Source organism: Anabas testudineus, chromosome 15, assembly GCF_900324465.2.
Source record: "Anabas testudineus chromosome 15, fAnaTes1.2, whole genome shotgun sequence".
Classification (NCBI taxonomy): Eukaryota; Metazoa; Chordata; class Actinopteri; order Anabantiformes; family Anabantidae; genus Anabas; species Anabas testudineus.
In genome coordinates, this window is record NC_046624.1 from 4,899,136 (window position 1) to 4,914,552 (window position 15,417).

Here is a 15,417-nt window from a genome sequence, read left to right on the forward strand (position 1 = left end):
TAAACTGCACCATACATCAGTTTGAAGTCGCTGATATCAGCAATGTCCCAAAAACAGAATCAACAATACCCAGACTTTGACTACACTTCCCAGCATGCCTCAGGGGGATATGGTTTGGACCGCTTCTCCTCACAGTGAACGGGTAGCAATGTGACAGAGAGTGACACAAAAGAGGAAAGCCAGGGGGTGTGCAGGAGTGGGGGAGAGGGAGCCGGACAAAAGAGAAGACATGGGCTTTGCACGGAGGACATGATAAAGCCAGGAGCATTATCGTCAGTGTGAAAGACGGGGGCCATACTTCAAACGGGATTTTCTCTCCATGACAGGATACTCCGCTGACGCAGAGCAAATAGCTCTCTGTAGCAGTATATAGCTGCAGGGCTTCCAGGCTTCTTTGTAAATTCAACAAACTACAATGCAACGATAGGATCTCATACAGAGGAACCAGAATGCTTAGTATCAAAATCATAGATAAGTGAATGGCAGTGAGGAAAAACTCAAGAAAAAAAGTCAAGAATTTAAGATAATATTTCATTGCATTTACTTAAGTGGGTATTGAATAAATAAATTAGATTCACTTGAAAGCTATACTTAAACTGATGCATTAATTCAGCTGCTATAGTGGAGTCATTAAGCTTTACAAATATGACTCTTGCAAGGAAGCCATGGGGTTCAATCAATTAGTCTGTGATTATTATTACTTCTGTTGTTATTACTAGTCCCAGCAGCCAGGCTGTTATGGTAACCCAAGACACAGTCCATACTACTAATCCCTGCCCCTTCCCTAACCTTAACCTTTACTCTCTTAATTAACATCATATTCTGAGCAAGTGGGCAAAATATTTACATGTTATCTCTCGCAGCATTCAGTGATATTTGGCTTTCACTCTGGGAATTCTCAGCTGAGTTTGTTTGCATGCTTGCATACATCACTGTGCGTGTAAAAATGTGTTTGTGTGCGTGTGTGTGTACAGTATGTCCATGCGTGACTGTGTGTGCATGTGTTATTCTGTCCAGGGTCCATTGTTGGTTTTTCATCTTTTGTCTGAGCTGAAAGTCACAAGGACATTAAGGTCCCAATAAATTAGAGGAAGAAAGGCTGCCATTGTAGATGGGCTGTTGTGGGTGGGTAGTTGTGTCTTTATATAGCTCTGTCTCGCACATTATGGTGTCACTGACAAATAAGAGTTTAGGCCTGGCCTTAGAAGTTGTTGTAAAATACAAGATATTTTGAGTTAATAAAGACAAGAAGACAGTAGTAGAGCAACCACAACTAGACAAGTTTATATCCCAGACTGGTGGAAAAGCTCTTCCTTTATTTTGTTCAATATTCAACCCATCTGTCCTCAATTCTGAAAACAGCTATTGAGAAGTTTGATCCAAGAGCAAATATAAACTGGACAGCAAGATAAAGGAAAAGCACGAAAACAAGCAAACATCACAGTGAGACAAAGATATTTCCTATGCAAAGCTTGCACACAATGTCATGTGTGATACCGACGAATCTCGTCCAAGTCACACGCAGGGGGGTTGGTGGGGAGACAGAAACGAGGTCGGCTGCCTGCATCTTCCAATGATTCCCCCTCTTAGCTTTGATTCCGCTGATCCAGTATCTTGCCATATAGCAAGGGACACAAAGCAGATTTCAGCTTTGGGCTAATCTCATTAAGAAACTCTAACCACCTCTATGAGTAGTGGGGGAAAAAAGCAACTCATTCTGCACTATGCCAGAGCCAAGACTCAGGGAGGCAGGTGTAATGTTACATAATTAGCCTCTAAACGGTAAAAAGGAGATTATTGCAAATGGCCTACTAGCCAGCACATGCAGTGGACCTGGTCCCTGAAGACTCGCCAGTCTACTGAAGCTGAAAACATCCCCGGGGAATTGATGTGTGACACGGGGAAAAGCTGGTTATTTGCAGTAAGTGTGTGGTATAGGGTGGTCAAGACCCTCTGTAATTTAGTCCACTAACAAATGAACATGCGTTTGATTAGGGTGTACTGTACTGTAAGTAGGGGAGTTTAAAACAAAGTAGCACTCGGTCAGTTTGTGGCAGCAGGAATCTGAATTGAAATGTAGCTCAGCTTTCCTCCATCTTTCTTCTCTTCCTCTTAACAAGTGAAAATGTAACTTTAAAATACGTTAAAAACAGCATGAGGGGAGTTTGGTGAGGCCCAAGTTTGTGCTCTTGCTGAGATGTCCTGTCAACTACCAGCAGGGGCTTTGCAGCTGCCGGCTGCACAAAAATGGCTAACAGAAGAATTGATGGAGTTGGCCTGATCCAGGGAGCCCACACCTAGTCACTCATAACCTCAAGAGTGGATTACCATGTCAGATTGTTGCCATATGTGGCACGGCGCACCACTCCGGCAATGACAATGATCAACTACTACTGTTCACCATAACCATCCAGCAAACACTACCGTCAGAGTTCAAACACTGAACTGACTCAAATATAGGATTTCTGCATCATCTCGAAGTACAATACCCCACATTGTCCAGCAAACATGCTAATTAGCAAAACAGATGATCTGAAAAGTCTTTCTGGGCAGAGCCAGTTAGGACAAAGAAAGAATGGCGGCATTCCTTTGTTGCCTCCTCAGACACACTGAAGCATCGGCTTGTTGTTACATAAAGTTGTATAACAAATGAGCCTGGGCTCTTTGAACTGGCTGACCACACAAGCCTGGAAGAGTCACTATGAGCCCAACATGTGGCAGCAATAAGATGGCCCCGCCCTTCGCAAGACATGTGGGAGACACTGCATTCCAGTGGAGCTCATTAAAGCTAAAAAACAAATCAAACAAACACTGCCCTAGTCTCAAAGGAGGACCGTGAAATATGTAGTATGGGCTACAACAAATGACAGCTGCCATTATTTCTCTTTATTTATCTATTTTTAATAATTTGATTATTGCCATTGTCTACTCCACACAACAACAAAAGAGAAAAAAATCCCAGAATTCCCATAATCCTTAATTCCACATGCTCATCATCTCAGTAACTTTAATGAGTCAGTTTGATTGACAGCTGAATTTTCAGACACGTTTTAAAGACAGTGACATTTACCATGGCTTTTATAAAGTGTACAGATGTGGTTTAGCATTTTAAACCTGTCATTGAATTTGGCTTATTTATAATGCTGTTTGTTCCACCAGTCTGCCCAGTTAAGCTATGTGTTGTCTGTTTAACTTGGCTATAAACAGACTGTTGCTGACTGTTTGAACTCCTCCTCATACATTCACATGAGCAAAGGGCGTGTTTGCTTTTTGCGTGTTTCTTTCTTTCTTTTTTTCACTGTTATTGTAAAATGTGACATGAAATTCAGTTTGTGTACATGACTTCATAACATGAGGCCGTGAATTATGAGGATCCTACAGTGTATTCACTTAAGATTGATAAAAACTCAATAAAATCAAATGCCCACCAGGGAGGCAGTTTTCTCACTGTAGCAGACATCTGGCATGATTATTTTCAGCTCTTCAGCTAATCCTCTCTAAATGTAAACTGAAGAAAAATGTGCCAAATGGCTCTAGAGCAAGACTGAATTTTGGACTTGTGGAAGATTTAAATGAGTTTTATAGAAATGTTAGAGGCATTATTGGAAAACACAGTGAGACAATTGTAATTAGTTTTCAGCCTGTCACATTTATAATCATTATCCCACTTTTTAGACATGCCAATTTTTGACTCCTGTTAACCACTGCAGCTGTGGAGAAGCTACATAACATATAGCAGTTTCTTTTTTTTTTCCCATGTTTTTGATGTGCTTTCTTCTGTGTTGCCGGGCGTTAGATGTTTGATATGTAGCGTTGTGACTGGAAATGCTTGAGTCGTGTGCATGCCATTCAGAGGTGGCCCAGTAAGAGCTAATCTACTTGTCAGGGTTGACTGCCAAGCATATCAGCCCACACACTTCACAATATGACTTTATTCATACTGTAGATCTGGGACATTAACTGTCTCTGCCCACCAGAACACAACACTTAACACCCACCGCTCCCAGTGAAAGAAATTTATATTATAAGCTTGTGCAAGTGATAAAAAAACTCCACATCCTAAACACCTCGTCTGCAACCCATGACACCTTAAGACTACAACCTGAACATGCTGCACCTTCCTCAAATCGTCAGGTAAACAGCACCACTTTTCAATGCAAGAAATCTTCAGCAATTCTCTACATTTAGATATTCCTATTCAGTGGACTTCAGGAAAACTGCCAGAGGGGTGTTTGGACAATGCTCTACTTTACAGTGATTCAGTTCTTTCTGCACCCACATCTGAAATAACAATGCTTTAGAGACTATGAGGTTTACAGCAAATGTGTCATTAGGGAGGTCTCAGATGGCACCCACCATAGTGAGAAGAAAAGATTCAGAAAAACCCTGATGCTTTGTGATTAAATGAGTCAAACCAAAAATGAATTTCACGTCGACTCTGCTCTGACAAATGTGGTGATAGCTTCTAAGCAGATGACCAGGAATCATGAAAATGCCATCTCACTTTTGACTTTGAACAAAGAGATGCATTTGATCAGCTCATGGCACATTTTACAATAATAAAAGTGGTTGGCATGATTTATTGAGCTTGAATAATGGTGCCTCATGGGCATTTCATAAATCTCTAATAGGGCAGTGACCTCAATCGCTGACACTTCATAAATCTATATCAACAATACTGAAACTTCAAAACACACATACTGTGGCGTATATGTCTAATATGTTTGCTTCAATTAAAGGAACTGGGTACAGGTCAAACAGGCAGGGTTCACATATACATTAATAGTAACTCGTTGAGCAATTATTTAGAAAGTAATAACTCCTTGATAAAGAAGAAAGAACACACAGACATCTGCTGATGATTAAAGCCTCACAAATTTACAATGAGGTAGAAGATGCATGTCAGGTTTTCACACTAATTTCATATAGGATTTTCATGACCCAGCGATTATGAGAAGGTTTTTTTGTTGCATAACATGTTGTAAAGATGATTTTAACTGTAATTTAAAGCAGGAAAGCTGTGACAGAGAGGGCTGTTGCCAGATGGAAGAAATATCACTCCGGACTGCATTGTAGCGAGACAAAATGAAAATAAAAACGTATCCAAAGTTCACAATAGCAAAGCTATTCAAATAAACCAATAAATAAATGAGTGTACAAATATGTAAGCCTCAGGGCAAAGAGGGGCTCTTGCTGCCAAGTCACAATCTCAATCTCAGTTTGTAGCACACCACAAGGGGCAGTGTGCAGTACATGACAAACAAGGGCTACAATGCCGTTACACATGTGATTCACTGCAGAAGTGGGCTCACACAATTCAGTTAAGGTTATCAAATGTTTTTGTGAATTTTATAAATATAAATATATATATATATATATGTATATATATATATATATATATATATATATATATATATATGTATGTATAAATTGTCTAACATCAGTTACTGTTGATCTCTAGATTACACTAATGTGATGTTTCTAGGGCAATATATTGTACTAATATTAACAAGAAACCCGAGAAAAGGTCGATTGATTCCAAAATAGCAAACTAGTCATCTTTAATATGCCATTTAAATGGGCTGAAAGGGATGCTGAATATTTCATATGACCAATTAATAGCTTCTAGTAGATGGATTTTATTTGAATTAACAGGCTCCCTTGTTCGCCATTTTAATTCCCCTGATTGGATTGTTTCAAAGGAAAGAAAAGTTTTTGCAGGTACAGTACTGACAAAGACTGTGCGAGTGTGTGTGTTGCTTCACATTTTACATTTAAATTACAACATTTGATACCAAATACAGAAAACTTACTTATTTAGTGCTATGCATAAATGGTATAGTTTCAATATTTTAAGAAAACATGCTACTATGCTAAAATATTTAAAATGTTTTAATTTTGGTAATTAAAATATTATTTTTTATGTAATTTGGCTTCAGGTAATTACTTGTACCTTTCATCATGACCGACTTATTTTGTTATTCCTTGATTATGGTGATGATGTAATTGTAAAGAAATAATAAACTTTAAAATAATCTGAATATATTGCAGTGGGTTGACTTAATCGTGTGCTGTAGGTTGGTGCCGTGTTGATGCGATTTACAATGTGGGAGTAGCGCTGCAAGGTTAGTTTTTCATCTGTGCTTACAGTAAGAAATCTGCCAGCTGACCCAGCTGGGGGCTGCAGGTTGCGGAGAGAGTGGGGTAAAAGCTGGGGGTGTAAGGATGTGGAACTTGAGAGCACAACCTGAATCACTTTCAATCTGTGTACTAAATTGATGGCGATGAAAATAAGATTCTGCGACACAAAAAAACACTTGTTTGCAGATTAATGTCTTGAATGGAGGCTTGTGAGGGCGCTCTTTGTCGCCAGCCTCACATTGTGCCTCAGCCCTCACCTGAGACTAATGCTCAAAAGACCCTAAAACCACACTGGGCTGAGCAGCACAAATGGGACAAAAGAAATGTTTATTTCTCAAGGAATGTTCTTAAACACTGCTGTTATTTACTAATAATTTCAGAAGCCAACTCATTGCAGGTGATCACTACAACTGCAACACAGTTTGTGTTTATTTCACAATGTCATATTTAGGCTCTAATATTCTCCGGGAGAATGAATATATTTGTTGACTAACAGCATGGATAAAACTCTTAAATATTCAGAATTTTTAATCTGGTTTAATATTTCCACCCGTTTTATGCAAATTACAGCCTATTAGCATAATCTCATTTGAGAATACATCCTTTTAAAGTAAAAGATTATAACCTTTTTTTTAAACACATATAAATCAAATGTTATATTGAAATGGTAATGTTTTAAAGTCTGTGTGCTCTGCAGAAAAGAAGTGCATTTACATATATACTTTTTTTTTTTTTTTTTTGCATTAGTGGCTCAACACAACATGAAAAGATACAAAACGAAGCTAAAACCTCCATGAGGGAAAACATCCAACAGCTTAAATGTCTTGGCAAACATGTAAAATCCTTTTTAAAGAGCTACAATAAACAACTGCAAATACACTCTTTGTGCTAGTTTGCCCAACATATATGTACATATATCGTTTCTGCCCCCTTTTTTTTTTATACTTTTCTGAAACCTGTACTGTTGTTGACAATATTAACTCATTATTAAATATTCCTGGAGAGGACAGGAGAAGAAAGGTAGGACATTACTTCCAGGCATTTAAGTGGAAACCGGGTCAGTAAAAGCTTCGGCGAGATATTAAGGTGGATAAAGATGTAAGAAAGGGCCATTATGCTGCTGAGATGGGGGGGGGGTCTATCTCTCTCCGTTCCCTCCTCTTTCCCTCTTTACGTCTGCCTTGAACTTGTAAGGAGTTCAGCAGGTCTGAGCCTACAGTCCAGACAGGCCTCTGGAATGTGAGTGCGGCCACTCAAGCCTGTCTGACCTGCCACCATACCAGCTCCATTTCAGTGGGCTAACTTACCTATTCATTCACAATGGGACTTCAACTTTATCTTCCCTTGTAACACAACATTAACTGCCAAAGAGCTGGAAATGCATTATCAGCCCGCCCCAAAGCTTGGATTGCTTCCCTCATAAATAAGATCATTATACGAGTGGTAATCCCATTAAATAGATCATTTTGCAAATATCTAAATCCAATTAATAAAGTGTTTTCAGAGGGGGTGCAGCAAACACTGCCTTTTAGAGAGCTGACATGCTGTGACTCCACTTCTTTGTTCCCCACTCCCTTAGTAGCAAGGGTGATATTAATAAATACATCCCTGAGCCTGAATCACTCTTGAAAGAAAACTGGGATGCAGATTTCTTTTTTTTTATTTATTTAGATTGATCTGCTAAAATAAACATTAAGTGAAAAAGTCTCTTTTGCAAGATAATATCCAGAAAATATTTCATAATATAAAGTTCATTTTATGATGGATATGGGTACATTTTCTACAAAAATCACTCTTCTCTTTATTGTTCAGTCTGGCATGCATTGCACTTGCTTGCATAATGTGCTTGTAGGATGTCCTTATGCTGTAATCCCATAAAATTCCCTGGCTGGACTGGGCCAAAGTTAAAAGCTTTGAAATGATTGCCAGATGTTTTAACAAATTAGTCGTTTGTGGAGTTAATCCAGCCTAGTTTCCTAAATCATTGCCTTAACCCATCAATGGAAGTGCACTCCAGGTGCCCTTTAATGTTTGGACATGCGCTGACCATTAATGTCACATTCTGTGGAACATTACACAGAATATTAGAAAGTCAGAAAGCTGTTTTACTAATTAATTGCCCTTGCATAAATTAACCATCAGTGAGCATAAGAGGCATTATAATCTTAAACTAGATGCCCCTCAAGTCCTTGTGTTTGTTCCACTGAACTAATAAAGTGCATAATCCGATAAAGAATGATTTCCTAAGCTTTAATTGTGCCTGAAGTGGTTGTTTTACCTTTGTGGAAACTGCGTCTGCCATGGTAAGAATGTTTTCATATCTTTTCATGGTTTTTAATTGTCAAACTGAAGCTGTTAGGAAAACACTGCTGTGGTTAAATGAATTAGAAAACAGTACCCCTGGGTGATGTTAACACGTTGCACACTTCCAAAGCACATGCACAGTAAGGCGGCTGCCAGCACATGATCTATGTGTCATTTATATGAGTGTTTATGGTACACAGTGAAGAAGACCACAGCTCTAATTATGGTTTGAATGTGTCTTTCATTATCTATATAATTATTTGGTTTCGGGGGTTTAATTTTAATAACTCTGAAATAATTTATCACGTTGGCAACAGTTTGTACTACACTTCAAACCGCCTGAGACATTGAAAAGCTAAACATATGCCTGTATATATAGATGTGATACCAATACAGAGAAAAGCTCTGGGAAGCTCCGAGTGGTCAGAGCAGGATGGAGCATTTCGTACCATCAGACCACAACTCAGCATCCTAATGACAGCATCATTAGAAGTATCATAGCAGTAATTATTCTCTCTTGAGCCCACAAAGAGGGGCTGGTGAAAAACGAAGGTTGAGGTTGAGACAAGACTCCTCTTTTTTCCGATCTGCTTTCCCCTGTCTAATCTGTCTTTTTCTAATGAAGAGAAGGAAAGCGAGAACAGCGGAAAGAGAGAGATGTCAAGATTGAGGTCGACTGCCCCCCTCACGGGGTCAAACTCGAGGGGTTAATACCTGGTGTCTGACACTGCACATAAACTCCGCTGAGCTCATCACACTAATTAAACAGACACACATCCTCTCGGAGCTCCGATGGCCAATCGCTGCCAGCTAAAAAAGCAGTCCATTCATGGAGGTTGGCAGGGTGTGCATGTGGGGTGGGCTAGGGAAATGCTACCTGCCCTTCCTCAGTTTGATTAATGTGAAGAACAATGGAGCTCTTGTGGCCCACCAGCCTCACTCCACTTGGTTCTGGTTCACCGCTCGAGGAGAGGGGACTGCATGTTCTAAACTCGTACCCACAGACGAAGCACCACCTAGCTTAACAACTTCTTGGCTACTGGTGACTCCTCAAAGCACCCATCTCCTCATCCCCAGGCTAGTCAGGTGAAATACATTGTAAAGCCAAAGAAAACAAAAGATTTTTTTAATTATCAGTTAAATCCCTATTGTTGAAACATATAGTGTAAGACTGCTGGAGGAACATGTCTGTTAAAGTGTGAGAGAAAATACTAATTCATTATGTCTTTGATGCTGTATTTATAAAACATAGGGAAAGCTTGCATTTGAATAGAGAATATTTCTGCTTGTAAAATGACTTAAAGAAATATCAAAGTACTTGCTGATAGGATTTTCTCTGCAGAGACCCAATCCATACTGTTACTGGAGCCTGTTTTTGTTATAGTAGTTCTGTCAGAGAACTACAACACAGACATATACTATAAAAATGTAGCAGATTAGTGCTTTAATGTCTCATTTGTTTGTCTTTCTACTGGTTTAACAACCTTGAAGTGGATGTATCACTTGCACATTAAGAAAATTCAGGCTTTTTATTTTGGATGTTGCCACACTATATTATAATACTATTTTGCAGATGCCTGATGTAAGTTTTTATCAAATGTGTCCGATCGTCTTTCTTTCTGGCTGTTAGTGTGAAGATTAAAAGACAGCAGGCAATTACATTCAAGGGATAAAGACATCAACGTCATCTCTCTGAGGGAGTGACAGCATAATGTTATGTGTGTCAAAACACTCGGGCGACATAATTAATTGCAGCACTCACTGAACTCACAAAGACTTGTAGAGCTTTACCAACACTTTGCCAAAACTCTCTGCTTCAGCTATATCAAAACACACAGACAAATTGAGCCACCTGCATGTCTCCAGTGCTTGGAAACTCATCTCACATGCAAATTGCAAGCATTTTACCCCCCCCCCCCCCCCACAAAGGAGTCCGTAGAGGGTAGCAAGCTTCTTGCCAGTCAAGGCTTGATAGGTCTCCATGAAGCTACGTGACACTTTGAAAACAGTGGAGACAGTTCATAATACTGGAGGCTGGAAAGAAACATGCAGAGTCCTAATGATGAGAGTCCATATGGCCGAGAGCACAGTGCTCACACAAACTGAGCTGTTTGGAGAAGGGCTTCACAATTACTTGCAGTGAACTTATATTTGAAAAACAAACTGTGACACTGGAAGGCATGCAGTGAGGATTTTGAACTCCAGCAACATAAGGTTTATATGGGATTTTTGCCACTGAGTATGAGCCAGAAATTCTACAACATCTGCCACTGACATACACTTAACATTTATTCTTACACGGACAGTAATATCTCAATAGTGAGTTAACTTACAGTGTAAGTTAATATAGCCACATGTTAACTGGGAACAAATTGCTGTGTGTCTGTATGTACTGCGCTTGTGGTGTGTTCATGCAGTCTATAATTATAAGAAGGAACTGTTCAGATGGGACTACAGATCATAAAAAAGAGAAAGACAGACAGAGGGAATGAGGCAAGAGAAAGAAATTTCAAGTCTTTTCATTAAAACTTATTACTTTGTATTTTATGGTATTGTAATCCTCTCTATGAGCAATTTCTAATAGCATAAATCATTATTTATCTCAGATTTATACGATTAAAAACCTTTTAAATCTCGTCTGGTGCAGAACGCCCATGGAGCTTCTCTTTTCACAGTGAAGGAACACCAATAGATCTTTCCTGCCGATCACTTTTTGTAGATTAGAGGATTGTTATTAATTGGTCAATTGGCTAATTGTTCTTTTTCTTAATTAGTCACCGCAGAGGAACAACAGGCTTTGTTCAGTGACCCTCATTTACAGTAATATGCTTGTCTAATGTTGTATTAGAGGATTCACACATGCAAGCCACACACACGCCAAAGTCTAAATGACTGGACAGAAATACGAAACTGTGTATTTGGGAAAAACTAAACTAAATAAAAATGAAAAATAATGGAAAATGAAGGTAGCTGAATATTAGGTAAGTAAGTAATGACATCTAACGCATAGTAAATGGAAACAAAAAAAATTCTCTAAAACAGATTTAACCTAATATATGTTCATCTAAACACACAAGCTGTAAGTACATTTTTTTATTTGCAGAAAACTGCATACTGTGGTATCTTCAGGATGAGAAAAGTTACACATTTATATTCAAACCTGGGAGATGCTTGGATGCTTGGTAATGAAATTTCAAACTTGTGTGCATATTAGGTAGAGCATAAGAAGTAGAAAGCATAGAAGCCCTGACAGTGTCAGTGTTAGGGGAGCTAGTCGGTGAACCAACACCCGAGAGAGTACTGTCGTGCTAACATTCAAAAGTACTGTTAAATTGGTCTGATAGTGCACATCGGCAATGCACAACAAATAACAAGACAATATAATAATAGACATATTAAATTACATCATGGGTCTGTAAACTCTGCCCTGCTGGTTCCTGCCATCATTCATGCCTGCTGTATGTTCAGAAAGTCAGAATATTCCCATCACTACAAGTACAGAAAATCAGAGGCGATTTCTCTACCCACTAACTACCAGTGGTCAGCAAAAAGCTTGAATGGTAACCAGAGTGTGACACTTCCTCTAACATGCATATTACTGCCATGACAAATTCATAGGAAATTCTGAAATGGCACCTGACATCATTTCCCACATGAGCAAAGTAGGGAAAATGTTAAATAAAATGACCACTGGCTTTAATCTCTGGCCCATCTAGATAAATTAAGGCGGAAGGAAAAAAAAATCACAAAACCACTTCCATCTATAATTGACCCTGCGTGCTGCATATTAAACAAAAAATGCTTTGCAAATATTCCTGATGCTGGTCATACAGGAAGTAACAAAAAAAAAAAAAAAAAAAAAAAAGAAGAAGAAGGTAAAATCAAAACAAGCTTTCTTTTTCATTTTTACGAGAATTAAATCCATGTATGAGAAGTATTCAGACAAAACATTTTGTGACATTTACAAAACTTCCAAAAGGAAGTTTGTGATCACTGAGGGATCATGTTTTACAGTATATTGTAATAGGATGCTTATCTTATTTCAACAAAGATAACTGTTTAACTGAAAATAATCATATTCAGACAATATATAAAACAAAGTCTTTTATATATAAACATTTTGTCTCTATTTCAAATATAATATTTTTAATGAGCTGTTTGTAACAAGATGACATGTGGTACGTGGAAAGTGAAACTAATGTTAATTGTCTGAAATGTCTAAATACAGTTAAGTCCAGAAACAACAATTGGATCCTGATTCATTTAAGTATGAGGTTATTATTTTCTGTTAGTTCAGTGATGTCACGTCCTCTTGGCCTTACCTCCTGCTGTAAACTGTCTACTGCCATCATCTGTAAGATGACCAGTGAGCACAGCTCAACAAGGAGCTCTGTATGCGCGACCATGAAGCCAGACACTCAAAGACATTGGCAGACTTCGCTGAGCTCAGCCCAAATATACAACACTCTCCCCTCAAACCTGGGCTTGTTTAGCTGCTGGCACCCGAAGGCGTCAGTCAGATGTATGCCAGCTGAGCTGAAGTGTGCCCACAGAGTACACACTGCAGCATCACTACCAGCACTCATGCCCTCACCTTGTCTACCTTGGCACTTTCTGAATTTGATGGGAAAAAAATGGCCCATTGCAAACGACAAGTCAAGTGCCAGAGAGCATATTTATACATCTTAATTAGCAATAATGAAGCCCAGTACCTGCCAACGATCTGATGCCAGTGGTAGCTGGGTCATATTGGCTAAACTCTCTAAAATGTCTGTTGTTTGCCTGCTACTTACATGAGAATTGTACAAATAAAATAGGTAAAAAGATTCTGTGTTTTGCTAAAATCATTAGATCAGATAACAAACGCATACACTAATGATGATGGATCTCTGAATTCAGGCAATACCTGAGGATGAAAATATTTAGTCTGAATGAGCCTGATACACCACCTAATGATAACTAAGCATATAGCCATAGGAAAGTGAAACCCGCAAGCTGCAGCATGACTCCGATTTACAGACGATTATGAATGAGCAGGAGATGATTATTAGTTGCTCACACAGTTTGTCATGTCACAGATCATTCATTTTAAAGGACCTGTCAGGGCATGGTGAATGAAGACAGCAGATTCTCATGATGTTTTGTTTAAAGTCTCTATGATTTCAGGACATGTTTGGATGCAAGCATGTTTAGATCTGTCAGCAATGATAAGTTTGAACTCTGCACAGCAAGACATTCTTTATGAAGGCAATGGAAACAAGTTGCATGGATTTTATACCGTGAAATAGGCTACAGCCATCCTCCTGACGTCTGGATTTATGGTCTGGTAATTCCCCTCTGGAGTAATTTGGCTGGTACATCTGCAGCTTAGCAGCATTCCAGCAGAGCTCTCCTGTGCTGTGAAGTCAGGAGATGACTGATTGATTGATTGTATTACTCTAGTTTTAGCATGGCTTTACTGAGCTATTGCAGTGAAGTTCTAATGTGATCTATCCACTGCAAACTACATCTGTGCTAGATGTAAGCAGTGAGCAGACAGCCTGCTGCAGGGTTAGCCTGCTGCGATGATTAGAAATCATAGTTAAAAAGTGAAGTAAGCACAACCTGCAGAAATAATACTACTTATATTTTTAGTTATAAAATGCTTGAAATTTAAGAAAAAATATGCACTTTTGGTTCAACCTAGAACAATTATTATCTACTGTAGCACAGCTTTTACAATGTAACTGAATTCTTCTCCTTGATCATGCTCCTATGTATTTCTTCACTGCTAATAATATCAAAATTAGGTCATCAGTTAGAGTTTCTCACTGCTTTCACACTACAATGATCTCTGGACAGCCTCTTTGTGGTGCAGATTACAGGCTAAAAATGACTAAATGCAAACCTAGGGTCTGCTCACAGCTCATGTTTCCTTGCTTTTAGCTGGTAAGTCCCAGACACGTGCTGCTCAGACAGTGATAATGAGAGCAGTGGCTCACCAGCCTGCAGAGGAAACACTGAGGTCCAAAGAGCTGGCTCTATTCTTCAAAACCAGACCTGCCGAGAGCATGCAGCATCACAGAACTAAGTTAGTTCCAGTTGTAGTTATGATATAATATTGAATTTTTGGCGTTGTTGCTTTTCAGTAAAATTACAAATAACGCTGCTTTTCCACTTAGCAGGAGCTAATTAGAGCTAGCAACAGCCCGGCTAGCTATGTGCTAGCTACAGCTGCTAACGCTAACACAGGAACACTACAGCTGGAGGACACATACTTCCATTATTGTGCTATTACCGCTTGATATTGTCAAGTTTGGTGTCGTTTTATGTAGCTGCAACTGCATTTTTCAAACTAACATTAAAGTTAGAGGTGTTGTCTTGTTAATTTTATAAACAGCAGGTGGCTAACAGCTAAATGTGGTGAATTGAGCTGAGCTAACGTTAGCTAAGTTTGCTAAAAGGCCAAACAGAAGACGTGAAACACTTAACATCAGTGAAGACTTTAAAAAAAACAACACAAACTAATGTTGCTACAACTAAAATCCTCCATGAGGAGTATTTGTAAATGATTACCTACTGTGAACACTGAGCTGAGGTCTGAGCACAGCAGGAAACATCTGAACCTTCTGCTTCACCTTCAATGAACTGAAGAACTTGAACTACAGCAAACTTGGTGTGATGAACTTCAGATGTTTCATTCTGTAAAAAAGCTCAAATTCCAGTGTGAGAACATAAAAATGAAAAAAGATCTATTTTTGACAACACTTAATTATGCCCTCTGTATACTGTACACCTCCTGTTAAATGTTGAACACCAACATGAATGTAAATATGTTACTGATTTACCTTTGTTTTGTATTGAACGTCAAACAGTTTCATTTGTATTGTTTTATATTTTATTTACACTTCTCTAAGGATGCTCTATGGGTACAGGACACACTTTGTGTTCATTGACAGTCCGTCCCATCTGTACGTAGACTATAGTGACAAC